The following is a 26,988-nucleotide window of genomic DNA, read 5'->3' as shown; positions in this document are numbered from 1 at the left end:
TCTGTCTTTATTTCACGGTTGACTAAAGAAATGTATATTTGACCATTTGCTGTTGTTCAGGAAACGCTGCAATCATTTTTATTAAAGGTGATTTGGATAAAGAGATGATCTGTATTAGAACTCCCTTCCCCACTGTCACTCCACTCAAATAGAAAGAATAAAATGGATGAGAAAGACTTCACCTTAAATTCTCATCATAAGGCAATTTTTAGCTAGTAGTGACTATGAAACCCAATGTCAGAGATAGCTAAGTCTATAACTGATACACTCCATACAATGCATATATTAAAAAGACAAAATCATGCCCTTTGCTACTACATGATGGAACTGAGGCCATCATGCTGGTGAAGTCAATGGGAAGGAGAGAGGACGTCACAGAATGATCCCTCCCCTGTGTGATACAGAAATATACTTAGAAAGGAGCAACAAATGGCCAAAGGCAACAGAACTGAAAAGTTGGTCTACAGAACGGGGGGAGATGAGATGGTTACAAGGGACACTGGTGGAGGGAAGAGGGCACTTTAGGGATGAGAATGGTGTTGGGATTAACTTACACATGAAATTATCATTAGCAGCACTGCAAATCACCGCAATAAGAATGTGGGTAAAAGCAACAAAGTAAGTATATTTCATAGACATGCTTTATAAACATACACTTTTTGAAGGGGGAGCCGGCTCCTGTGTGATATTCCTTCTACCATTCAATGGCTTTCTCTCATTGTGTTTCTCAAAAGCCATGATGGCTTTAAGATGAACAGGAAGCTCAACTGAAACACTAATTTCGAATTCAAAATTTAAGTTACTGTAGTCTCCCCAATGCTATCTATTAATTACACAGATGATAAGACCTTTCCTATTTTTTCTCCTCCAATTGTCAACTTACTCTCCTGTGAGGTGTCAACTTAGCCAGCAAACAGTTTAGCCACCAAAAAAAAAAATCACCTCAACCATAAAAAGCTATCTCTGATTTAAAAAAAGAAAAGGAAAAACAGCATGAAATTAATACCTCAAAGCCAGAGAAAATATTGGTCATGAGGATTGGTCAATGGTTCGAATCTACCACAAGTGTGTGTGCAGGGGGAGAAGGGTAGTTAGGGTACAGAAGGGACCACTATGATAAAAAGAGTTGGAAATGATCACCGTGGACAAGAGCTGAGTGTTCAGTGTAGGTGAAAGAATATACATGACAAGCTTTCAGTATCAGTATTGCAAACCATAATGTGCAAAAGGGCACAGAATGTGTGTGTGTGTGTGTGTGTGAGAGAGAGAGAGAGAGAGAGAGAGAGAGAGAGAGATGAGAGAGAGAAATGGAGAAAGGGAGAGGGTGGGAGAGAGACAAGAAAAGGCCCTGCTTAGAGGCATGGGGGGAGGGGTGCCTCGGCGTGGCAAGAGGGAAACTAGGGACTTCTGTGGTGGGAAATGTACACTGGTGAAGGGACGGGTGTTGGAACATGATATGAACTCAAATCCAATCCTGAACAACTCTGTCACTGTGTATTTCACTCTGACTCAATTAAAAACATAAATTAAAAGTTTTCAATCAAAAAACTAAAAGTTGCCTCTGAGGGAGCACTGCACCTTAACACAAAACTTCTCTAGCTGACAGTTCTCCTATCATAAAGAGTTCATTCTTTCTTTTGCAAAAAAAGAAAATCATCTTTGACTTTTTTATGGTACAGAGTAGGTATGTCTGCTCGGCAACTGGGGAGATCAGAAGGTGGCCCACCCACGGTCATGCTACATGGCAGAGAGGGAGCCCAGAGACAAATGAAAGGACTTGAAAGAGCGGGCTGTGTTGGAGGTGCTCTCAAAAATATGCTCTACTTACGCAAAAGCTCATATAGCTTTCATTCACGAAAGAGTTGAGAACCAGAGAGATAGTACAGGGAAAACCAGAAACAGCCCCTGAGCACAGCTGCGACCGACCAAACTACAGCAGAGTAGCTCATCAACCCCAACACCTGCTCCTGGTGTGGAAGATCTGAGATACACAGGAATGACCTAAGTATCAGGAAAGGAATCAAGGAAACAAACGAACTTTAGAATGAGAGCTTAGGTACCAGAGCAATAGTACAGCAGGGAGGGCGTTTGCCTTGCAAGTGGCAGTACTAAGTTCAATTCCCCAGCATCCAATATGTTTCCATAATTACCATCAGGAGTGATCCTAAGTGCAGCGCTGGGGGTAACTCCTGAGTACAGATGCGTGTGGTGCAAAAAAGCCAGCCTCATCCAAAATGAAAAAAAAAAAGAATGAGAGCTTACCTGGGCAGAGTCAGGAACTTTACTGCTGCTTCAGTGTATTTTAGAAGAGGAAGGTGCCTCTATCTCTCCTCTGAGGTCTCTCTCTTGGAAGAAAAGGAACAATAAAAACAATATCTTCAATAATGATAAACATCACTAAAAGAAAAGACCAGGACAGTAGCAGCTGTCTTCAGAATTTCAGTACCTAAGAAGAAGCTCGGTCCATGAGAGCCCCCTATAAAGCTTCTCTTCTCGGGACTGGGGCTATACACAGTGGGTACGGGGCTTGGCTTGTGTGCGCTGACCCGGGTTCCATCCCCGGCATCCCATATGATGCACTAGGAGTGACTCCTGAGTGCTGAGCCAGGAATAACACCTGAGCATCACTAGGTGTAACCGGAAAAAAAAAAAGCAAAGCAAAATCAAAAGTTTCACTTATAAAGAGCCCTTCAATGAATACATGGAGAATAAAGGCAATGTATAAATCTTACCATCTTGAGAGAGAGGTATTAATAATCTCCCTGACTATTCAAGAACTGAAACATTCAGAGAGATTAAGCTAGAGACTCAGGTTTTTGCGGCCCCACAAAAATATGCTTCTGGAAACTTTTGATTGTGAACATTTTCAGCAGAAACAGAGAACAAGGAAACTCATGTAACTATCAGGAAGAGTTAAATTTTCTTTTGAAAAATGTACATCTTCTAGTTTTTCTGTACCATGACTAGAAAAGTCCTAACGTTTTCTTTTTTTTTTCCTATTTTTGCTTTATGGGTCACACCCAGCGATGCAGAGGGGTTTCACCTGCTCTGCACTCAGGAATCACCCCTGGCGGTGCTCAGAGGACCATATGGGATGTTGGGAATCGAAGTCAGGTCGGCTGCGTGCAATTCAATCGCCCTACTGCCGTACTATTTCTCCAGCCCCCAAAAGTACTAACGTTTGATCCCTAGTTATATCTTTTTATCTATAATATGAAGGGCTTCTTTATCATCATTTTAATCAATTCACACCAAGATGAAGCACCGGGGTTTAGTTATTATGTACATCAAGTCTTTTCATCTAGGTAAAACATGGGCTTCTTTTACTTTTGAGATTGACTTTGTTGTATCACTGCGATTCAACAGACCATTGTAAAGCTGTTCATGATTGGGTTTCAGTCATGCAGTGTTCCACACCCATCTATCCACCAGTGTACCTTTCCCAAGACCAGTGTCTTCAGTTTTCCTCCAGTCACCACCACCCCACGCCCCAAGCCTGCCTCTATGCTCTTGGCAAGCAGAACTTCCTGGAAATTAGTCTAACTCTCCTAACCATCTCTGTGTAGAGTAGGAGTTCTGGCTTCCTACAGCATCACATTCTTAGCCGCCTGTTTATAAAATGAGGCAATAACTGTAAATGAAAGTGAATGAGGCAACAGCTGTAAATTACATTGGAAGTGCTGGACCGATATTAATGTTCATTTAAGCTGTTGGGTTCAACTGCCAGACATCAGGGATTGTATCCAGGCTGCACAGCCTTTGTCATATTTCTGTTTCAATCTCCAAACCACTTCGATCTGTGTACCAAGCAGGATCAACCTCCATTGTCACAACCATTGTCACTGACTTTAGCTCAGTGCTTGGCACGTAACAAAAATATGATAGCACATATTCCTGCTCGGAGAATTACCACAGTATTCAGATACTCAACATGGACATGTGTTTTCTAAGCAGCAGAGAACCTAGGAGAACAAAAATAGAAGCAAACAGTTAAGGATCTGAACTGCTTTGTGAGATGCTAAAGAAAAAGAACCTAATGCCCAGCCATGAAGAATGGTTGCAGTCCAAGTGTGCCTGAGACTGTGACACGTCTTATGGAACTTGACGGAGGACACATGTGCCCAGAAGAGAGTCAAAGGAGGAAAAAAAATATGAATTTGCACGTCCACTGGGAAGAACATGACCAATCTCAAGAGAAAGGGACAAGAGGTTAAATCAACACCCCAAGAACTACCCTAGACAATATATACAGACAGAAACATGTTTTTTTTCAAATATGAAAAGTGTCCTCCTCGCTGCCATCCTGCAATGTTTTTTTGTTTCTTTGTTTAATTTATTTTTTTTTAATTTTATCACCATGTGGAAAGTTACAAAGTTCTCAGGTTTATGTCTCAGTTATACAATATTCAAATACCATCCCTTCACCAGTGTCCATATTCCACCACCCAAATCCCCAGTATACCCCCTGTCCCCCCACCCCCAACTGTATAACTGATGAATTTCACTTCATTTTCTCTTTACCTTGATTATGTTCCATATTTCAACAGCAAACTCACTATTATTGTGGGAGTTATACCCCCAAACAAGATAGCCCTACTAAGGAAGCATTTGATAATTAGTTTTCCATTAAAAGATTGTATGTTTTCAGGTTTTAGAAAAGGTCGTGCCGCCGCATTAGCAGCTGTGCGGCTCGGATGTGTCCCAGTCCCGAATCCCGGAGCTGTGTTAGTTGCTGCTCAGTGTCGCCAGGGCTCCATCTGGAGAAGGTGTGCAGGCTGCACCTCCTCCATCCGTCTCCCCGGTGTTGTTGGCCCCAATTATCCTGCAATGTTTTTTGAGAGTTGAGCAAACCCTTCTGACCTTGCCCTTCTCCAACAGAAGGACTTAAATCAACACAGTCCTTCTGGGCCTGTTTTCAGCCCTAGCAAAAGGCTCCTCCCCCCATAGAATTCCCTCTTTCCCCTCTTCTCTCCGCCCTCCCTCCCGCCCTCTCCCCTGCCCTCTCTCCCCTTTCTCTTTCTGCTACATTAATTTCCCTCCTAATTCTCCTCTATCTCTCCTCCTTTTAGTCCTCTCACCTAGCCCTCTCTCCCTTTCTTCCTCTGACCCCCTGCTCTTCCCCTCCATCTTTTCTCTCCCAGCCTCTCTGTCTTTTCTCTTTTCCTCCAATCCGTTCTACTCCCTCACTCTCCCGGAACCCTCCTGTCCAGCTAATTCTCCCTCTCTCCTTCATACTCTTTCTCTCACTCGTCCCCTATCACAGCATCACCTCCTGCTTCTCTGGGCTCACACCTCCTTCCTCTTTTCCTCTCCCCCCCCCTTCATTCTCCTCCAACCTCAGACCTTCCCATTCAGCCCCCTCCCTTAACTGACTCCTCCTCTCCCTCCTCTCTGACAGGTTCTCCCTCTCTCTCCTTCCTATTCCCCACTGTCCTCCCAGGAGCACTGGCCCTGCAGAAGCACACCTGCTCATTGACGGGCTTTGCTTGCATCTCTGCTAACACTTTGCTTCATCGTTCCGTACAATAAGAAGCAGGTTCCTGCCTCATCTAGGTAACCCGGAGGTGAGCCACAAGTGTGGCCCTGACCCCTGCGCCTTCCCCTGACCTGGAGGCCTCCGGCATTTGCTCCACCCCCAAATAACACCCGCCAGCCCAGAGCCATAGCTCACCTTGCCTGCCGCCGCCAGCACCAGGACCCAGGGACGCCCAGCAGAGTCCAGCACCAGGTAGGCTACTCTTGGTGGGGTTTTACTGGCTTTTTGTTTTGCCCTTGGGGAGCTGCTGCTCACCTGCTTTTTGGTACTTTGGCTATCAATTCCCTCTGGTGCCTTCAGCATAAGCCGCCCACCCCATTTCTCCTCTATTTCTACTGCATCCTGTCCAAGGAAATCCGAGACGCCACATCAGGACTCCCAAACCCTGCCAGAGTGATCCCTGAGTAGTTTGGAGTAAGCCCTGGGCACGAAGGGTGGGGCCCAACACCTCCTCCCCAAACCAACATAAAGGGCAGTGGGGAGAGCTGCACCCCCACAGTGACTAACTGGACAGTTTGCAGAGCCCCCAAGTTGGGTGAGGCTGGCCAGGCTGAGCTGATGGGGACTGTGAGGGAGCTGAAACCAGGATGGCAGAGGAAAGGGAGGACCAGGAGGAAGAAGGAAGTGGGGAGTCCCCCCTCATTTATTACATGAAACACCTCAAACTCCCTTCTTTCAACTCTCCCTTGTGGGTTTTGTCTTTTGGTTTGGGGTTTAGATTTATTTGCAGATTCTGACTCTTTTATTTTTTTGAGGGTGGGAGGTTCGGAGGTGGGGGAGAGCGGCGGTCTGTGTGAATTTGGATTTTTACTAGACCAAACTTTTTGACCATGAAACTGTTTAAAGGAAACCCAGGATCCCACCGAGCAAGTAGATAGATGACTCAGGATATCTGGTGTGTGACTGTGACTAACTTTGTAAATCAAAGTACACAGTCCCAAGATCCACCGCGGTCCCAGGAATACACACCGCCCACTTTTTTGAGTGGCGTCCAAGTCTAAATGGCAAGGCCTTTCCAAAACGGAAACTAATCGAAAACTTTCTCGTCGAATCAGAGGAGCAGAATTTGGGTCCTGCCTAAGCCCAGCTCTGCCCCAAAACCTCTTTGGCTCTGGGCCTCGGGTCGAAACCACTCACCCACTCCTAGCTCCATGGAACCTCAGAGTAGAACTACTCGCCGATCAGAGACACAGCCTTGGAGCAGCAGTGCGTGGTTCCGAGTTGGATCCCAGAGCACTTTAACTCCTGTGATGTCAAAGGAACCACTAGAGAAGAAAAATCCCGCGCGCGGGCACATTCAAAGCAGCAACAGGGCGGGAATGAGCTTCTAGGAGAAAGTCAGTTGACCGCCTTCCCTGCCCTCCAGGGGATTGTGCCCAGCATGCCACATGCGTGCAGAAGCCTGACGCTCTAGGCGCATCTAATCCCTGGGTCCCCTGGGCGGTAGACTTGAGGTCCGCACAGGCCATAGAGCTTAAGAAATCCCTGCCACTGTCCATCAGAAGGAGGCAGAGGGCTTAGTTTTGCCTCTGGAGTCTGGACTCAGGCTCAGGTCCTGCACTTGCCCGCGGGGCTTTTCAGCCTATTGCAAGTAACCAAGAGGCCCCAAGCAGACAGCTGCACTCTACTACCTCCTCCCCCTGGCTTCAGTGGAATTTGGGATTCTCCTGAAAAGACCCTCCAGTGGAACTTGGGGCCCTCCCCTAGTGGAAATAGGAGCTGAGGCTCTTGTAGAACAGGTTAACCAGAGGAAAGAGGACAGCACAAGTTCTCCTGGTTGCCAGAATTCTTAGAACAAAGCAAACACATGGCTTTCTGATGCATACTCCAGAATCAGTCATCTCCAGAGTGATGATCACTGCCTCAGAATTCATCATCTCCAAACTGGTGATCAAGATTGTTAGAGATAAAGTGTCTTCCTCCTTAGCAATCTGAATAGGCAAAGATTCAATACGTTAATATATTCTTGAAAAGCTGGTTAGGCGCAGGAGACTGTGATAGTAATGAATCTTTTGTAACTCCTAGAACCTTGTTCGTGTAAAGGTGATGAGGTTGAAATTATAACTGAAATCTTTGTCCAGATTTGGTAAAAGAAAATATACGCATAGCAGTGATGACCGTATTTTAAATTCCAATTGCTTTTTGGGGTTTGGAAAGAATTATCATTCAAAGCTTTTACTTTCTGTTTTTTTGGTTTTTTTTTTTTGAGTCACACTCGGTAATGTACAGGGGATACTCCTGGCTCATGCGCTCAGCAATCACTCCTGGCAGTGCTCAGGGGACCATATCGGATGCTGGGAATTGAACCCGGGTCAGCCCCGTGCAAGGCAAGTGTCCTGCCTGCTGTGCTATCGCTCCTGCCCCTCATTAAAAGTTTTCAAAAGTCTTTTTCTTGGCAGGGAAAGATATGATGATGACTGCAAAAAGATCCCAGTACAAAATAAAATTTAATGCAATATATTTCAAAAGCCAGTATTGAAAACTCCATTATGTACATAGGAATAGGAGTATGTCAGAAATTTTCTGGTGGAAAAAGCCTAGGATTAATAAGTATTAGACAGATCATTTTGTTTTGCTTGCTTTAAGTTCTTGAGGATTCAGGTTTATTTCTGGCCATATCTAGTGGACTTTGAGGGCTCTTCCTCAGGAATCATGCTGGGTAGGGGCTGACTATTTTTTTCTTTTTTTATATTTGAGAATCACTGTGATGTACAGTTACAAACTTATGAACTTTTGTGTTAGCATTTCACTCATACAGTGATCGTTTACCCTTTCCTCCACCAGGACCCATTCTCCTCCACCAGTGATCCCAGTATCCCTATCATCACCCCCACGCCATCCCCCACCACCCTACCCTGTCTCTGTGGCATGGCATTCCCCTTTGTTCTCTATCCTCTTGGGTGTTGTAGTTTCCAATAGAAATATTGAGTGGCCTTCATGTTCAGTCTATAGTCTACATTAAGGTCGCATCTTCCAACCCGAATGGGTCCACACAGCATCCTCTACTTGGTGTTCCCTTCTCTATCTGAGCTGCCTTTTGCCCCAGCATGTGAGGCCCATTTCCAAGCTGTAGGGCAGACCTCCTGGTCCTTATCTCTACTCCTCTTGGGTGTTAGTCTCCCATTCCGTTCTTTTATATTCCACAGATGAGTGCAATATTTCTATGTCTGTCTCTCTTTCTGACTCATTTCACTTAACATGTCACTTTCTATGTTGATTCACTTATATGCATATTTCATGACTTCATCTTTTCTAACAGCTGCATACTATTCCATTGTGTAGATGTACCAGAGCTTCTTTCACCAGTCATCTGTTTTTGGGCACCCGGTTATTTTCCAGATTTTGGCTATTGTGAACATTGCTGCAATGACATACAAATGCAGATCTCATTTCTACTATACCTTTTTGCCTCTCTAGGATATATTCCGAGGAGTGGTATTGCTGGGTCAAATGGGAGCTCAATTTCTAATTTTTTAATTAGAATGAACAATCGTCCATATTGTTTTCCAAAAGGGCTGAACCAGTCGGCATTACCACCAACAGTGAAGGAGAGTCCCTTTCTCCCCACATCCACACCAACACCGATTGCTTTCGATCTTTTGGATGTGGGCCAGTCTCTGTGGTGTGAAATGACATCTCATTGTTGTTTTAATCTGCATCTCCCTAATGATTAGTGGTCTAGAGCATTTTCTCATGTGTCTTTTAGCCATTTGGAATTCTTCTATGAGAAAATTTCTGTTCATTTCCATCCCCCATTTTTGGATGGGGATGGATGTGTTCTTCTTGTAGCATTCAGCCAGTGCCTTGTATGTCCTTGATATCAAGGCCTTATCAGAAGGATATTGGGTGAATATCCTTTCCCATTCTGTAGACTGCCTTTGTATTTTGGTCACTGTTTCTTTTGAGATGCAGAAGTTTCTTAGTTCAAGACAGTCCCAATTGTTTATCTCTGTTTTCAATTGCTTGGTCAGTGGCGTGTCATCTTTGAAACCATCTTCAGTTTCAATGTCGTGGAGGGTTTTGCCAACCTTGTCTTCCAGGAACCTTAGGGATTCTGGTCTGATGTTGAGATCTTTAGCCATTTTGACCTGACTTTTGTACATGGTGGCAGGTAGAGATCAGAGCCCATTTTGTTGCATGTAGCTGTCCAGTTTTGCCAGCACCATTCGTTGAAGAGGCTTTCCTTGCTCCAATTCACATTTCTTGCTCCCTTATCAAAGATTAGATGATCATCTATTTGAGAGTGTGTGTCAGGATATTCAACCCTGCTCCATTGGTCTGTGGCTCTGCCTTTCTTCCAGTATCCTGCTGTTTTAATTATTACCGCTTTGTAGTAGAGATTGAGGTTGAGGAGGGTGATTCTTCCCATATTCTTTTTCTCAAGTGTTGCTTTAGCTATTCATGGGGGCTTATTGTTCCATATGAATTGCAAGAGTGTTCGCTCTATTTCTCTGAAAAATGTCATGGGTATCCTTATAAGGATCACAATGAATGTGTACAATGCTTTGGGGAATATTGCCATTTTGGCCATTTATTTCTACCAATACATGAGCAAGGGATATCCTACCATTTCCTCGTGTTCTTTTATCTCTTGAAGTAGCGTTTTGTAGTTTTCTTTGTACAAGTCCTTTACCTCCTTAGTTAAACTGATTCCGAGGTACTTGATTTTCTGAGGCATTATTGTGAATGGGATGCTTTTTATATGTCACTATTTTCTCTCTCATTATTTGCATATGGGAAAGCCAAGGACTTTTGGGCATTGATTTTATAGCCTGCCACTTTACTGTACAAGTCTAATGCTTCTAGGAATTTCTTGGTTTTAGGGTTCTCTAAGTACAGTATAATATCATCTGCAAATATTGGGTGTTTGATTTCTTCCTTTTCTACCTGAATGGAGGGCTAACTTTTTTACCAGATACTCTAGTCTCTGCCATGCTAAGTAGGATGGAGTATTAAAGTAGAACAAAAATACCCAATGACACACCAGAGGGTTTGTATGGAGCCTAATGCAGTTTCAAGAGACTAGAAATAATATCTTGATGACTTGACATTAGTAATCAAACCATTGTAAACTGCTTGTATTTTATAAGCTATGGTCATTTATAACTCATAACAATCTTTGGCTACTGTTCATTTCTAATTGATGTTCTTTTGGATGTGTGCCAGTCTATGTGGTGTGAGATGATATCTCATAGTTATCTTGATCTGCAATTCCCTGATGAATAGTGATGAAGAGCACTTTTTTGTGTTTTTTTGGCTGCTCGTATTTCTTCTTTGAGAAAGATTCTGTTCATTTCATCGCCCTATTTTCTGATGGGATTGGATGTTTTCTTCTTACAGAGTTCAACCAGTGCCTTGTATATCCTTGATAACAGCCCCTTATCAGATGGGTATTGGGTGAATATTTTTTCCCATTCTGTTGATTGTCTTTGTATTATGGTCACTGATTCTTTTTCGGGCTTGAGCAATAGCACAGCACTAGGGCGCTTGTCTTTCACGCAGCCGACCCGTGTTCAATTCCTCTGGGAGAGCCTGGCAAGCTACAGAGAGTATCGCCCCTGCACTGCAGCCTGGCAAGCTACCCATGACGTATTCAATATGCCAAAAACAGTAACAATAAGTCTCAGTATGAAAGATGTTCCTGGTGCCTGCTCGAACAAATCGATGAACAATGGGATGACAGTGACAGTGACACTGTTTCTTTTGAGATGCAGATGCTTCTTCGTTTAAGATAGTCCCATTTGTTTATCTCTGTTTCCACTTGCTTGGTCAGTGGCGTGTCATCTTTGAAAATATCTTTGGCTTCAGTGTCGTAGAGGATTTTGCTAACCTAAGGTTAGATAATCTTCAATGTACATTAAGATAGTTTTGAGGAAAGTTCCTTCAAAACCCATTTTGGTGAGAGTTTTCATCTAAACAGGTGCAGGATCTTGCCAAATGACTTCTCTACGTCTATTGATATGATCATATGGTTTTATCTTGTCTTTTGCTGATAAGATGGATTATGTAGATTGATTTCTGAATGTTAAACCATCCTTGCATCCCTGGGATGAATCCCACTTGGTCGTGGTGTATGATCTTTTTGATGAGTTGTTGGATTCTATCTGCTAACATTTTGTTGAGGATATTTGCATCCGTGTTCATCAGAATATCAGCCCGAGTTTTCCTTTTTTTTTTTTGTGGTGTCTTTGTTTGTTTTTCGTATTAGGGAGATATGAGCCTCATAGAAACTGTTTGGGAGAGTTTCTCTTTCTACATTTTCCTGAAAATTCTTGAGAATAACTTGCAATAGATCCTCTTTAAATGTTTCGAAGAGTTCACTAGTGTATCCATCTAGACCCGAGCTTTTGTTACTGGGAAGACTTTGATTACAGTTTCAATATTCTTGATAGTAAAAAGGTCTATTCAAGTGTTCCAAATCTTCTAGGTTCAGTCTTGGGAGATTATAAAACTCCAGAAATTTATCCATTTCTTCTAGATTCTCTTGTGTCATGGCATAGAGACTTTCAAAGTAGTCACTGATGATCTTTTGCTTTGATTTCTGTTGTGATGTCCCCATTTTCATTTCTGATTAGGTATAATAGGGTCCTCACTTTCTTTGTGAGTCTTACTAGCGGTTTATCAAACTTGTTTATTTTCTCAAAGAACTAGATCTTGGTTTCATTGATCTTTCATATTGTTTTTGGGTTTCCATACCGTTAATTTCTGCTCTAACTTTTATTACTTCTGCCTGGTTTGGGCTCCCTTTGTTGGTACTTTTCTAAGATTTTGAGCTATGAAGTCAAGTTAATTACGTGGGCCCTTTCTTTCTTCCTGAGAAATGCTTGCAGAGCTATAAATTTTCCCCTTAACATGGCTTTAGCTGCGTCCCATAGGTTCTGGTAGCTCATGTCTTCATTCTTATTGATTTCGAGGTATCTTGATTTCTTTCCTTGATTTACTTCCTGACTAAATCGTTGTTCAACAGTGACTTATTTAATATCCGGGTGTTTGATTTGGTTCAGCGTGTCTGTGTGTGATTAACTTCAATCTTCTGTGCATTGTGGTCTGTAAAGATAGTTCAGACAATTTGTTTCTTCCTGATTCTACGAGATATGTTTGGTGACCCAGCACGTGGTCTATCTTGGAAATTGTTCCGTGTGCACTAGAAAATAATGTATATTCTTTCCTTGAGGGATGTAAAGCCCTGTATAGGTCTATTAGCCCTCTCTCTTGTATCTCTTCTTTCGAAGTCAGTGTTTCCTTGCTGAGTTTTAATCTTGTAGATCTAACCAAAGCTGATAAGGCAGAGTTGAAGTCTCCAATTACTATTATGTTGCTACCAATGTCCTCCTTAAAATTTGTTAGCAGTTGTTTTAAGTACTTAGCTGGTCCTTCATTGAGTGCTTATACGTTAAAGAGCGTGATTTCTTCCTGCTGTACATATAACCTAATTATTAAAAAATGGTCTTCGCTGTCCCTTCTAATCCTTTTCAACCCGAAATCTATGTTGTCGGATACTAGTGTGGCCACCCAGGCTTTCTTGAGGGAGTTGTTTGCTTGCAGGATTGTCCCAGCCTTGGACTTTGAGTCTGTGTTTCCTCTGACTATTCAGATGTGTTTCTTGTAGGCAGCAGAATGTTGGGTTCAGTTTTTGAATCCATTTTGCCACTCATGTGTCTTAATTGGTGCATTTAGACCATTGACATTGAGAGAGATTATTGTCATGGGGTTTTGTGCCATCTTTCTATAGGGGTTTGTTGCACTTTGGGGGTTTTTCTTCTCTTACAGTAGCCCCTTTAGCCCTTCTTTTAAGTTTGGTTGTGAGTCTATGAAGTTCCTGAGCTGTTGTTTATCCATGAAATAGTGTATCATTCCTTTGAGTTTGAGTGAGAATTTAGCCAGAAAAAGTATTCTTGGTGAGGCATTCACTTCATTGAGTTTTATCACTATATCCCACCATTGGCTTCGGGCTTGGAAGGTTTCCTCTGATAGGTCTGCTATAAATCTAAGGGGAGGTCCTTTGTATATGATTTCCTTCTCTGACCTTGCTGCTTGTAGTATTGGGTCTCTATCCGTGTCATCCATCATTCTGATTATGATGTCTTGGAGTCTTTTTATTAGGGTCTCTTTTAGCTGGCACTCTTTGGGCGTCTCAGATCTAGATGCCTGCATTCACCAGCTCTGGGAACTTCTCAGCATGATATCTTTAACTGTTGCTTTTTCACGGGGGTCACCACCCTTTTGTTCTGTAACTCTGATGATTCTTATGTAGTTCCTCTTGGATTCATCCCCTAAGCCTCTGATTTGCCCTAGAGCTCTTTTGAGGTCCTTTCCCGTTCGTTGTTGTTGCTTGTAAGCTTTCTGAAGCTCATCTTCAAGCGCACTGATTCTGTATTTGGCTGTAGTCATTCTACTGTTGAGGGCTATTGCGTGAACATTCGTGCAGTCGGAGGCGCTGAGACAAGGAACGCGGAAAAAAACGTATGTCATGGAGGGTCCAGGTTCTCTCTGACTCTGTGGCGAAGGTAGAGAGCCCTGTAATCTCCTTTTATTGGTCATGGAACCTCTTTTGGGCACAATAGTGTGAAGTCACCAAAGGCATCAAAAGAAGTTACAGAAGGAACATTGAGGCAGAAGAACATGCATTGTTTCCAAAAATGAAACTGTTCTTGGGTGATAAGCACTTGGATTTACATCCCAAAGACAAGGCTGGGCCTACACCTGAAATCTACATCCCAAACACTAGGCTGGGCCAGAGCCTGAAATCTACAATCTCAAAGATCAGGCCTGGCTAACCTCTGAGATCTGCATGTCAAAGACCAGCCAGGCATCTGTGAGAAACAGAAAAACTGCCCCTTTTCAATATACTGAAATTATTTACTGAAGGCAGCTTGAAGGGGGAAAATGTTCAGCTTCATGCAAATCAGTCAGGACACACGAGAAATCTCACCCATTTTCATGGGTCCCTATGTTCCTGCCCCTTATACGGTACAGTCTACATGGGTTTGCCCTGATACCTCAGTCCAGCCCCAACAGAGGGCACACACTGAGATTTTTTTATTTCATCTGCTGAATCCTTTAGCAGTGATTCTTTTGTTTTTAGCTTTCTTATTTCTGTTCTAATTTCTTCCTGTATATTGTCGGGTATCCATTCGACTATTTCTCTCATGTTCTCTTTTAATTTAATGGAGATATGTTCCACGGTTTCTTTGAGTTCGTTGAACATCCTCAACATTTTTTTTTTTTGGGTCACAACCGGTGATGCACAGGGGTTACTTCTGGCTTACGCACTCAGGAATCACTCCTGGCGATGCTCAGGGGACCATATGGGATGTTGGGAATCAAACCCGGGTTGGCCACGTGCAAGGCAAACGCCCTACCCGCTGTGCTATCGCTCCAGCCCCCAAACATCCTCAACATTTAATTTCCAAATTCTTTATCTGAGAGATTATATTTGTGGGAATTTCCTGATAAGGCTTCAGGGCTCTTTTCTTCATCTGCGCTATTTCTTCATGTTGCTGTGGTAATATGAAGGTGAGTCCCTTCAGTTCACCTCTCACTGCAAGGGAGGACTCTAGATGGGCTCAGTCAATCGTGGTCTCTCTTTTTCCTTTAAGAAGACTACCTCTTCAGTGCTCCTCTGTGCCTTACCCGGGGTCACTAGTGTAGCTACAGGAAATGTATTCTATTTCACTGGGATTGTTCAATTCTTTATGTTCACTGTTATTTCGGTGTTCGGGGAGAGTATTTTGATTGGAATAGGCTAATGGACTATTGGCCTAATGTGATTGGGATAGCCAGGATGTCCTCTTCAGAATTAGGTAATGGAGGCTGAGCTGTGAGTCCCAAATGCTGGGAGTAGGAAAACGAAACGTTGGTTGTGATTGGCTGCCTCTCCGGAGGCCACACCCACCAGCTACAGTTTGCAGACCCCCACGGTGGGTGAGGCTGGCCAGGCTGAGCTGATGGGGAATGCGAATGGGCTGAAAGGTCACTAGATGGCAGAGGTAAAGGAGGATGGAGGAAGTGGAGAGTCCCTCCTCATTTATTACATGAAACACCTCAAACCCTCTTCCTCCACCCCTCCTTATAGGTTTTATATTTTTTTGTTTTGGGGTTTAGATTTACTTTGTTGATTTGTATTTGGGAGGGTATGTAAATTTGGAGTTTTGCTCAGACACAACGTTGGGTGTTCTTGTGAACATGAACTTGTTAAAAGGAAACCCAGGATCCCACCGAGAAAGCAGATGACTCAGGGTGTCTGGGGTGTGATTGTGAACCTGAAACTTTGTGAGTCAAAGTACCTGTACAATGCCAACCCAAGCTCCACCGAGGCCCCACAAATACACACGCCACACTGTTTGGCATGGCACCCTAGACTAGCTGGCAAGCCCTTTCCAAAACTAAAGCCCTTCCACGTTGAGTCAGAGGGGCGGCTGGGCCCTGCCTTCGGGCAGCTCTGCCCCCAAAACCTCTTAGGCTCTGGACCTGGGGTCTAAGCCACTCACTCACACATAGCTCCAAGTTCTATCCCAGAGCAGAAGATCTACTCACCGATCAGAGACACAGCCTGGGAACAGCAGTGCGCGGTTCCACGTTGGATCCCAGAGCACTTGAATTCCTTAGAGCTCAAAGGAAGCACCTCGGAATAGGAACCTTGCGGGCGCGAACATTCAAAGCAGCAGGGTGGGAATGAGTCTCTGGCCGTTTAAAACTACGTTTTGGCGAACCGACCAATGGGATAACTCATCCTCCAAGAAAACTGATTGGCCCGTGTGTACCGCCTTAGGGACTGAGTCAGCTTCTGGACCAGAACACCTGAGCGCGGGAAAAGGTTAGCTGGGCACTGAGACTGCCCAGGGGAATATGGACCAAAGAGCCGAGTCCGCGAATGCTTGCAGCAGCCTTGAGATCTCGGGTCACGCCTGGTCTGGGGGCTTCTTTGGGCACAAACTGTGGGCCCTGTATTGGTCAGGGACCTTCAGGAATCTCCACCGCTGCCCATCAGCTGGAGGCAGATGGCTTCATTATACCCCTGGAGACGGGACTCAGGCTCAAGTTCTGCACTTGTCAGGGGCTTTTCACCTGCTTGCAGGTGACCAAGTGGCCCCAAGCAGACAACAGCAGCCCCCACCAACCCAGGCTCCAGTGGAACTTGGGACCCTCCCAGAAAAGACCCTCCAGTGGAACTTGGAACTCTCTCCTAAGCGAAGTAGGGGCTGAGGCAATTTTAGAACGGGTTAATCCAATGGGAAAGGACAGCACCTGTTCTCCTGGTTGCCAGAATTGTTTCTAGTTAGGACAAGGCAAACACTTGGCTTTCTCATACAAGACTCTAGAATTCATCATCTACAAACTGGCGATCAAGATTCATAAAGAAGAAAACATCGTCTTCCTTAGCAATTTGAATAGGAACAGATTCAATACGTTAATATATTCTTGAAAAGCTGGGTAACCGTAGAAGATTATGATTGATAGTGATCAATGTTTTGCAACTCCTAGAACTTTGTTCGAGTAAAGGCGATGAGGTTGGAATAATAACTGAAAGCTATTTCCAGATTTTGCTTAAAGGAAAATATGCACAAAGCAGTGATGACCACAGCTTAAATTCCAGTTGATTATTGGGGTTTGGAAACAATTATCATTAAAAGTTTTAATTTTTAATTTTAATTTTCTAAAGTTGATCGCAAGAGTTCATTACAAAATGTTCAAACACCAATACACTTTCTTGTACCTTCCCACCACCAGAAGAGGAAAGTGTGTTAAAATTGTTGTATTTCATCCTGGAGCTTTCAAAGCCCTTATGTAAGAGACACCAAGCATATATATCGAAACCAAACAAATGTGTGCTACTTTTGGAACATCAGTGGGTTAGAGTGTAAGGAGACGTGTGGCCACATTTGTAGCCGTTCACTCCAGGATGTTCTGTGTTGTTCTCTTCTGGGAGCTTTACTTCATAGTTCTTGATCTCGTGCATTGATGAGATTATCATTAAATTGATAAATTGATTATCATTAAATTGAGATTACCATTACATTGATGTATTGGCCACATGCAAGGCAAACACCCTACCCATGTGCCCTTTGAAAAACATTTTTAAGTGTAACATTTGTACTTATCAATTAAAAAATTTAATTTAGGCGATTGGAGGCTGCTGTAAAGCTTCCATCCCTTTTGGAGAGCCTGGCAAGCTACCAAGAGTACACCGCCCACATGGCAGTGCCTGGCAAGCTACCTGTGGCGTATTTGATATGCCCAAAACAGTAACAACAATGGGCCTCATTCTCCTGACACCAAAAGAGCCCCCAATATGGAAGCGTTAAGAAAGATGAGCAAGGAGAGGATGAATAAAATCTCATAGATGAACTAGATTGCCAAAACGAAGAAAGACTAAAATGATTGTCTGCAATTTCCACGCATGTACACTGGCATCGGAAGCATGAGTGGAGGACCTGATGATGCAAGCAAAGAAGATCAAGTACAATCTCATTGGTCTGACCAAAAGGAGAAGATACATATCACATCACGCCATTTTCGACGCTGGAGAAGAATTGTTCCTTGGAACATGCGACAACAGAGGTTTCGGTGGCATTGGTGTCCTAGTCACACGAACTTGTTCATGAGCATTGATTCATTCGAATGCTTAACAACCCGAACGACGATTACACTCTAATAGATGTGGCTCACTGCCGGCAGTTTCTATCTTCATCTACGCACCAACACCCAACTACTATCACTGTCACTATCATCCCGTTGCTCATCGATTTGTTCGAATGGGCACCAGTAACGTCTCTTATTGTGAGACTTATTGTTACTGTTTTTGGCATATCCAATACGCCAAGGATAGCTTGCCAGGCTCTGTCGTGCAGGCGCGATACTCTCGATAGCTTGCCGGGCTCTCCGAAAAGGGTGGAGGAATTGAACACAGTTTGGCCGCGTGAAAGGCGAATGCCCTATTGCTTTGCTATCGCTCCAGCCCATCCACATACAATAAAGAAGAAATTCAGAAATTCCACATGGAAATGGAGAGGTTCTATAAAAAAACACACCTTCTACAAAATCATTGTTGGTGATTTTAATGACAAGATAGGACTGAGAAGGTCTCCCAAAGTACTCCATTTTGGGACCCATAGCCTAGAATAGAATTATGGGGTGAGAGACTGTCTGAGTTCATCATGTCAACCAAGACCATCCATGGCAACTCACAGTTCCAGAAGGCCAAATCTAAATGCTGGACATGGGAATCTCCCGGTGGACAGTTCCACAATGAAATTGACCACATTGTATTCAATCGAAGGTTTTGCCTGACCGACATCACTGTTTTCCCAAAATTCCAAATGAGATCGGACCCCATCTCCTTCGTGCAAAATTCTACTTCGCAGAGCAGGGAGGAAGGTCTGCAAAGTTTAAGTTTAGGAAAAGAACTCCCAGAATGACCACCTACTAGGAGCTCTTTGGCACTATTGCGGCAACGTGGGAACATGCCGTCCTTGACAACATGGACAAGGAATACGATCGACTGGTTCAGCACCTCATGACTGCGCAAAGAATGCCGAGAGTGAGAAAGCCACAAACAAACGCCTGTCTTTGGAAACTCTCAAGCTCATTCGTCAACGTAGTTTGGCGCGAGTCTCAGGCAACCAGAAGCTAACGTCTGAGCTCGAAAAGCTGTGCAAAGAAGTGATAAAGGAAGACCACAAAGAGAGAATAGCAGTAGCGTTGGCCTATGCAGCTGAAGCCTGGAAAAGTATTCGAAAAGCTCGCCTGTCCTTTGCCAACTACAGGACCATGAAGACTGCCCTCTGACGTCCTGATGGATCTATCACATCTTCCAGAAAGGCAATGGAGAGGATTAGTCACAACTTCTACTCGGATCTCTTTGGCAGCCACATCCACCTGCCCACATACCAAACTCCACAAGATGGATATATCGTTCCCAACGTCCTCCCTTCCAAAATCCGATACGCCATTTCATTGGTAAAGATGTGTACAGCACCCAGTCCAGACAAGGTCAGACCTAAACACCTGAAGATTCTGCTGGCAGTACTCATCAATAAACTGGCTCGACTCTTTACACACTACCTATCTGAATGCAAGATTCCGACCCAGTGGAAAACCAGCAGGACCCTTCTGTTGTACAAGAAGGGAGATATCCATGACATCGACAACTATCACCCAATCTGCCTGCTGTCTGTCGTCTACAAGTTGTTCATTTGTGTCATCCTGAATAGAATAGGCAGAACACTAGATGAAGCAAGAATGTGAGCAAGCCGGGTTCCGAAAAGGATTCAGCATGATCGACCATATTCACACAATGCACAAACTCATTGAAGTTTCGCAACAGTTCAAGATGCCACTCTGTCTAATGTTCATCGACTTCAAGAAGGTCTTCAATTCTGTTGAGACTGAAGCGGTCATCGAAGCCCTAGCCAAACAAGGCATTCAAACTCAATACATCAAGATCCTTCACGAGCTGTATTATGGATTCACCACAGGAACTCACCATTCTACAAGGAAGTCATCATTGACGTAATGAGAGGAATGAGTCAGGGAGATACCATTTCACCAAAACTCTTCAGTGCCACCCTCGAGAACATCATACAACAACTGGAATGGGAAGGAATGGAAGTGAGGATAGACGGTTGGCAATTACACTACCTCCGCTTCACTGATGACATTGTTCTCATAACGCCATGCATTAGCCAGGCGGCACAAATGATGGCCGATTTCGACCATAAGTGTGGAAATGTCAGACTGCAGCTGAACCTCAAAAAGACGATGCTCATGAAAAATGAACTAGTCCCTGAACCTCCATTTGCTCTCAATGGAACAAACATCTCCGAATGCAGCAGCTTGGAAGGAACTCAACATGAGAAATGACTTGGCTCCAGAACTGTGCAGGAGGAAGAGAGCAGCGTGAAAGGCCTTCAAGAGCGTTGAGAAGTGGCTAAGAGGACAAAGGACCTCCGAATCCAGGCACATCGTTCAATTACACCATTCTTCCTGCACGAACGTATGCTTCAGAGACCTAGGCACTAAGCAAACAGGATGAGATCACTATTCAGGTATCCCAATCAAGAATCAAAAGAGCTATGCTAGAAGCATCACGTCTCACTGAAGTAAGAGAAGGAATCTGGAGTTCCGACCTCTGTCGACGGTAAAGAATCAGGGATGCTGTCTCGTTTTGCAAGACATCAAGTATTAGATGGGCCGGACATGTAATGCGACTCAGAGACGGCCGTTGGACTAGAGCTGTTACCGACTGGATTCCATGGGACATAAAAAGACCACATGGCCGCCCACAAACGAGATGGTCAGACTTCTTCATCAAAACACTGCATGAACGGTTTGAGGCTATTCCTGTTTCTGGAGCAAGCAGATATCATTGGGCTACACTAGCACACGACAGGGACAAATGGAGATGTTACTGGCGCCTGCTCGAGCAAATCGAAGATGAACAGGAAGACAAGTGATACAAGGGATTAATTAAAAATATGAAAATAATACAAAAACATTTTTAATAATGTAGGAGTACTAGTGTTTATTCAGCCATTGATTAAGCTGATTGAATTGGGCGTGTGTTGTATAAAGTGATACATCAGTTGGTCGAAGGTGCAGAGACAAGACACTCGAGAGGAATGTAGAGAGCACAGAAGGTCATGCCATCGATCTGGCTCTGGGCAAAGATTGACTGCCAGCAGCATCCTTTTCTTCTATTTTTTTTTATCAGTTACAACCTAATGGTTTCGTTACAAAGACTAGATAATGAATATACAAACAGTTATAAGGTAAGCATTCGTCAAAAAAACATCAGGGTATACATTGTCTTGTCAAAGCTGTTTTACTGATCAGAACGTGAGAGGAAGATATGGAGCTGGACACATACGCTCTATAGATCACTTCCCCCACATTCTTATGGTCGGTTATACATAGAGCAAAGAGAAGCCTCATACTATACTTGGAGGTCAAACCAGATTAAGGATGTGTAAGAGAGGGGGAAACTGCTGCTTTGTACTGCCCTCTACAGTATCATCCGGCAGGAATATGAGAGCATGCTGTACTTTTCCAAATCGTCTCTACTCACACGTTTTCTAGCTTGCCCACTGAATGTAAAAGTGATTCCACATGACTTTTTTAAACTTCAGACTTACGTTTTATTTCATTATCATCATCATCATCATCATCATCATCATCATCATCATCATCATCATCATCATCTTCATCTTCATCATCATCATCATCATCACTCTTATTAACCTCGTGACATTTTTAAAGCTTTCATGTTTGAATTTCAGTTCTACAATGATTGTTCACCAAACCCTCCACCATTGCACATCTCCCACCACCCACGTCCGCATTATCCCCATCCCACCCCTCCCCCTGCCTCTATGGCAGACAATCTCTACCATACTCTCTTTTTTGTCGTTCGTTATGAATAGCGTAAGATGTTATGTCTGTGCTCACCTAAAATTCTAAAATTTTAGATGATCAGGCTCTAGAGAAATCTCTGCAGCGGGATCATCAGTTCAGAGATTCTTTTCTGTATTCCTGGATCATGGCCATGAAGGGGTTTAAGTAGCAGCCAGAGGCAGTTTGTGGGCGTGACCTTCAGGGTCCATAGGGATGAGGACATTAAAAGGACTGGTGTTGGTGCCCAACTAGATCATGAGGGTGAATTCTTGGACACTGTCCTGCAAGCAGGAAGCAAAACCAGGACCCCACTTTGAACTAAGAGGGCGAGCTGAAGCTTGTGAGTCAAATTGATCTGGAAAAGGCCGAACCCATCCTCTGTGCCAACATGTTCCGGCAGTAGAAATAAGCAGTCCTCCTGTTCGCACATATCTCAGACGTAGCTAAACCTTTAGATGTAAAATTCCGCTCCTCCTGTTTATCACAGACCCCAGGTGTGAGGAAGTCTTGACTTATGGAACTACAATCAACCATGTTTTCCTCCAGGAAATTTGTTACTGACCATCTTTTCGTTCTGGGAGTTTGTAACTGTTTGCATCATTAACATGATAAATAATGTATACTTAGATACATGCTCATCAATACCTCTGCCTCCTTGTTTTGATACATTCCGCTCTACTGAATTTCTAGGAAGAGTTTACAATAAGGATCAAATAAAAGGAAGCTGTGAAAGCAGCTCTGGGCCACAGAGCCTGAGAGAGCCCTGGCCCTCCATGCTATTATATGCCTCTCGCGTGTCTTGTCTCTAAGCTCAGCCCGCCCAATCAAACATTCGTACAATAGACCTGCACATCCCCTATCGCTTGAGGCCTGGAGTTTGCCATCACTGAACCCACATACTTGAGCTTCTCATTGGGTTCTGGAAGTTGATGGTTGTCGGGTACTTAGGTGGCAGATGAAGAGAGGTCGCCTGACCCGTCTGAGGCACCCTGGTAAAGTCCGCATGGATTAAAGTTCGGAGACATCTCTGCAGCGAGCTCCTTGGTTCAGTGATTCCTTTGTATGTCTCTCTATCATGGCCCTTGTTTCCATCTGTTCCGGAGAAATAAACTATTGGCTTCTGCCCTACAAGGTGTGCCCGCTTGCTTGGAGCACTCTGTGCTGCCGGCCCTAAATGCGGCTTTTGAACTCTTTCAGCATTTATGGGTCTCTGAAATAAGGCCTATAAATGAACTAGTAGAGCTGAGCCAGAGGTGGTTGTGGGTATGGCTCCCATATACCAAACTTTAGGCCATTTTATTTCTTGGTAAACCTGGACCCAATTTGTTGGGATCCGGCCAAAGCCACAACGCAATTTTGAAATATTAGGAAGTCTGAGGTACCATCACGCTGCTGACAAAAATAATGAGAATGGAGGGAAACATACTAGTTGTTTCAAATTAGTGTTATTCTTAAATTTTCCTTAAGCAATTCAGGTGGCAAGCATCAGATGTACATAGACTGAGAACCAGTTTATGCACGGGGGACTTGGCACATCCATGTCTGGAGAAAGAATTACTGTATAAAAAGCAACAGGTAGTAGAGAATGGTTAAAGTGACCTGGCACTACAATGGCAAGGGCACCTTCCAATCATCCTGCCCGCTTACATCAATAGAACCGAGTCATGGCTGCATCCAGGAAAATACTCTACCCTCTTTACTATCACCCCAGCTTTATACTTCGAGTCACACAACCAAAATTATGAAGGACACAGAACTTTCTTGCGATCTAGGTAGGTATATATCCAAACGACATCAGTAATGATTTAAGGGGGTACTAGAAGTACTAGAGCAAAGAAAATACACTTAATGAGCTGCACCAGAGGTTTCCAGGTGGAAAAAAACTAAAAATAATAAATTTTAGAGCGTTTTGTTTTGCTTTGCTTGAAGTTCTTGAAGTCTGATTTTTGTTTATTTCTGTCCATGCCCAGAGGACTTTGAGGGCTATTCCTGGGGAATCATGCAGGGCAGAGGGCTGACTTTTTTTTTTTTTACCAGATACTTTAGTATCTGCCATGCTAAGTAGGATGGAGTATTACAGTAGAATAAAAATACCCAATGACACATCAGAGGGTTTCTATGTAGCCTGACTCAGATTTAAGAGAACAGAAATAATACCTTGATGTCTTGACATTAGTAATCAAACCATTGTAAACCTTGGTTTACAATGGTTTGTGTTTACAATGTTTGTAAACATTGTAAACACAAACCTTGTGTTTACAATGCTATGGTAATTTATAATCCATAACAATCTTTGACTAGTGTTCATTTCTAATTCATGTTAGTGTTTATTTGTAATTTCTATTATGTCAATAATAGAGATCACCATGTATATACAGTACTTAGATCTTCCAAGATAATCCTAATATTCAGTGATCTGTACCAAAATATTCTAAAAATGTCAGGGGTCTTCTTAATCACACGTGCAATCCTTGATGTGAGATGAATCTCAAAACCTTGCCAGGATGATCAGCCCTAAAATCCACATGCGGTGTTCGTGATGTTTTGTGGCTTTTCACGTGAGGCTTTTTTTTTTTTGAGGCTTTCCGTGAGATTAGTGCAAGAGGAAAAGGCAGAGATTCTGTTCCTGGCGTCTGAGCCATAGTACAGCAGTCAGGGGTCTTGTCTTGCTTGTTTCTGATACAGGTTCATCATACTCACATGCAGAAGGTTCCTCCAGTCACTTAGGCAGAGCCAGAAGTATGCCCTGCCAGGTATACACCCTCCCCCCCCATAAAGTACCCAAACAAACATGAAAATATGCCATTACCTTTTTGTTCTTTATTTCGAAAGTCTTGGAGATTTTCATACAATTAAAGAAACAAGACAGAACTATCACTCTATTTTAACAAAAGTTAATCTTTTTCCTAAAATATCCTATTACTAACAGACTTCAGTATTACTATCAATTTTAGCAGTTTCCTTACTTTGGATAAAATGGGAAATTCTGGGAATTTTAACATGCTGATTCTCAAATACCAAGTTTTATTTCATCAAGTTCTAACATGCTTTGTACTGAGGATCAAGGTAATGTATATTAAAACCACGTTGCAACTTGTAAGGATTATTTGTGAGACTTCTAGAATTATCCCTAAGTTCAAGTAAGACAATTCGTTGTCTTTCCATACTCAGAGAGTCTCTTGCCTGCAAGCATGGCTGTCTTCCCCAGAGCCCCTCAGAGAGAATAGGCTCCAGCTTCCCTCCCCGCCCCGAGCAGAGCTCCCGGCGGCCGAAGACCACTGGATCCTAGCCACAGCCATGCTCAAGGTCTCTCTCCACACGTTCAGACGAGCCTCACACATGAAATTGCCGGCAGAGGAACCCAGGTGTGTGTAATTCCATCAACGGCTAGCATCCAGAGGCTTAAAAGCAAGCTCCCAGAAGTGCGAGGCCACTTTGCAGCCGCACGATATCTTATAACATACTTTTCCCTCTCGGAGAACCTAGCATGCTATTGAGAGCGTCCTACCCCCATGGAAAAGCCTCGCAAGCTTCCCATGGTGTATCTATATGCCAAAGTCAGTAACCAGCTGAATCTCATTCCCCTAAACCTGTGGATAGGACGAATGTAGAGGTGACTGAGACCGTTCGAGCAACTCGATGATCAACGGGAGTTCATGATCGTGTGATCGTGATCCATACCCAGTGGCTTACAATGTTGCTCCCAATGGTGTTCAGGGAACCACGGAGCACCAGAGACTGAACCTGGGGCTGTGGCATGCAAGACAGGTGTTGTAGCCCTTTGAGCGCTCTCCCTAGCACAGGCAAGAAAATGTTGTTCTCAAGTTCAAGATCTGTGTACCTGTGGCCTTACAGAGATTTTTTTTTAGGTAAGCAGGAGACAGCTTTGTGATATGCTCTTCATCCAGATGACCAATAATACATATCAAGTCACCTTATGATGCAGGACTAGGTCTCTCATAGAGTCCAGAAAGAATATGGACTCCCTCTCCTGTATCCATTTTCAGAACAGCATAATCAACTTTCCACGGTTACCTCAAACCAAGGATCAAGAGAGAAGCAGTTCTCTTCCTTCTCTGTGTCCTCTTCAAAACCAAGAGACACCTTTACAACTTTATGCCTGCCACTCAGTTTGATCTCTTCCTGCTCCCATAATATCAACTTGATCCCTGGTGGTGTCACAGGATAAGGCTCCAATAGCCCCAAACACCAAACTCTCAGGTTCACACCATGGTGAGCACCACTAGGTAACGTGGGCTGTTGTAAAAAACTAAGGCTCGCCGACGGGCTCATGCACTCTCGGGCTCTCCAGGCGGCTCTGTCTCACCGCCCGCGTTCGGTGCTCTGGAACCGCTGTGTATGGGCTGGATCCGGACAGCCGTTGGCCAAGGACAGGCGAAGGAAGAACGAGGACCAAGCTGGTGGCTGATTAGTTACCGTATACTCAATCTTCCATCTTTCTCATCTTCCGCACTCCCAGCTCCTGCCTCTCTCTGGATCAACTGCAGCCTCTCCTCTTCTCTAGTCTCTCCTCCTACTTCTCTCTCCCACCTTGCCCTCGAGGCTACACCCAGCCAGGTAGCAAAATCAACATAAGAAAGCCCTTCCTGAGGGCAGGGCATTCCAATGCCCTTTCTGACTCCTAAGGTGTTTTTCTCCTTTCCTTAGTCCAAACACTTATTAACATCTTAATCCTAGTTATTTTTGTATGGACATAGCAAGAGATACATTGAAGTTTGCAAGGCAGCTCTCCTGGCAACATCTTGCCACAGGCTCAGACCACAGCACTCAGGCCAGATTAATCATTCCTCACCCTAGCAGGGTCCAAATCTAGTTATCACTGTTTGGATCATGACAACATTTGCCCATGATCAAGCTCTTAACTTATAGTTAAGCATTAGGCACTTTGGCCAGGCCCATCTCGATGCCAGGGTAGCACACACCTCACCGCTTGCCCTGGGTCCCTCTTGTCCCTCGTCGGGACCCTGCTTTGGGGATGCCAGGAAGTAAGGGCAGCTGAGGCTTAGGTCAAGAGAACAGATGCCCTGGAGGAAAATATC

This window comes from Sorex araneus, chromosome 6 (genome assembly GCF_027595985.1).
Source record: "Sorex araneus isolate mSorAra2 chromosome 6, mSorAra2.pri, whole genome shotgun sequence".
Taxonomy (NCBI): domain Eukaryota; kingdom Metazoa; phylum Chordata; class Mammalia; order Eulipotyphla; family Soricidae; genus Sorex; species Sorex araneus.
The sequence above is the reverse complement of the archived record's forward strand: the minus strand, read 5'-3'. Positions refer to the sequence as shown.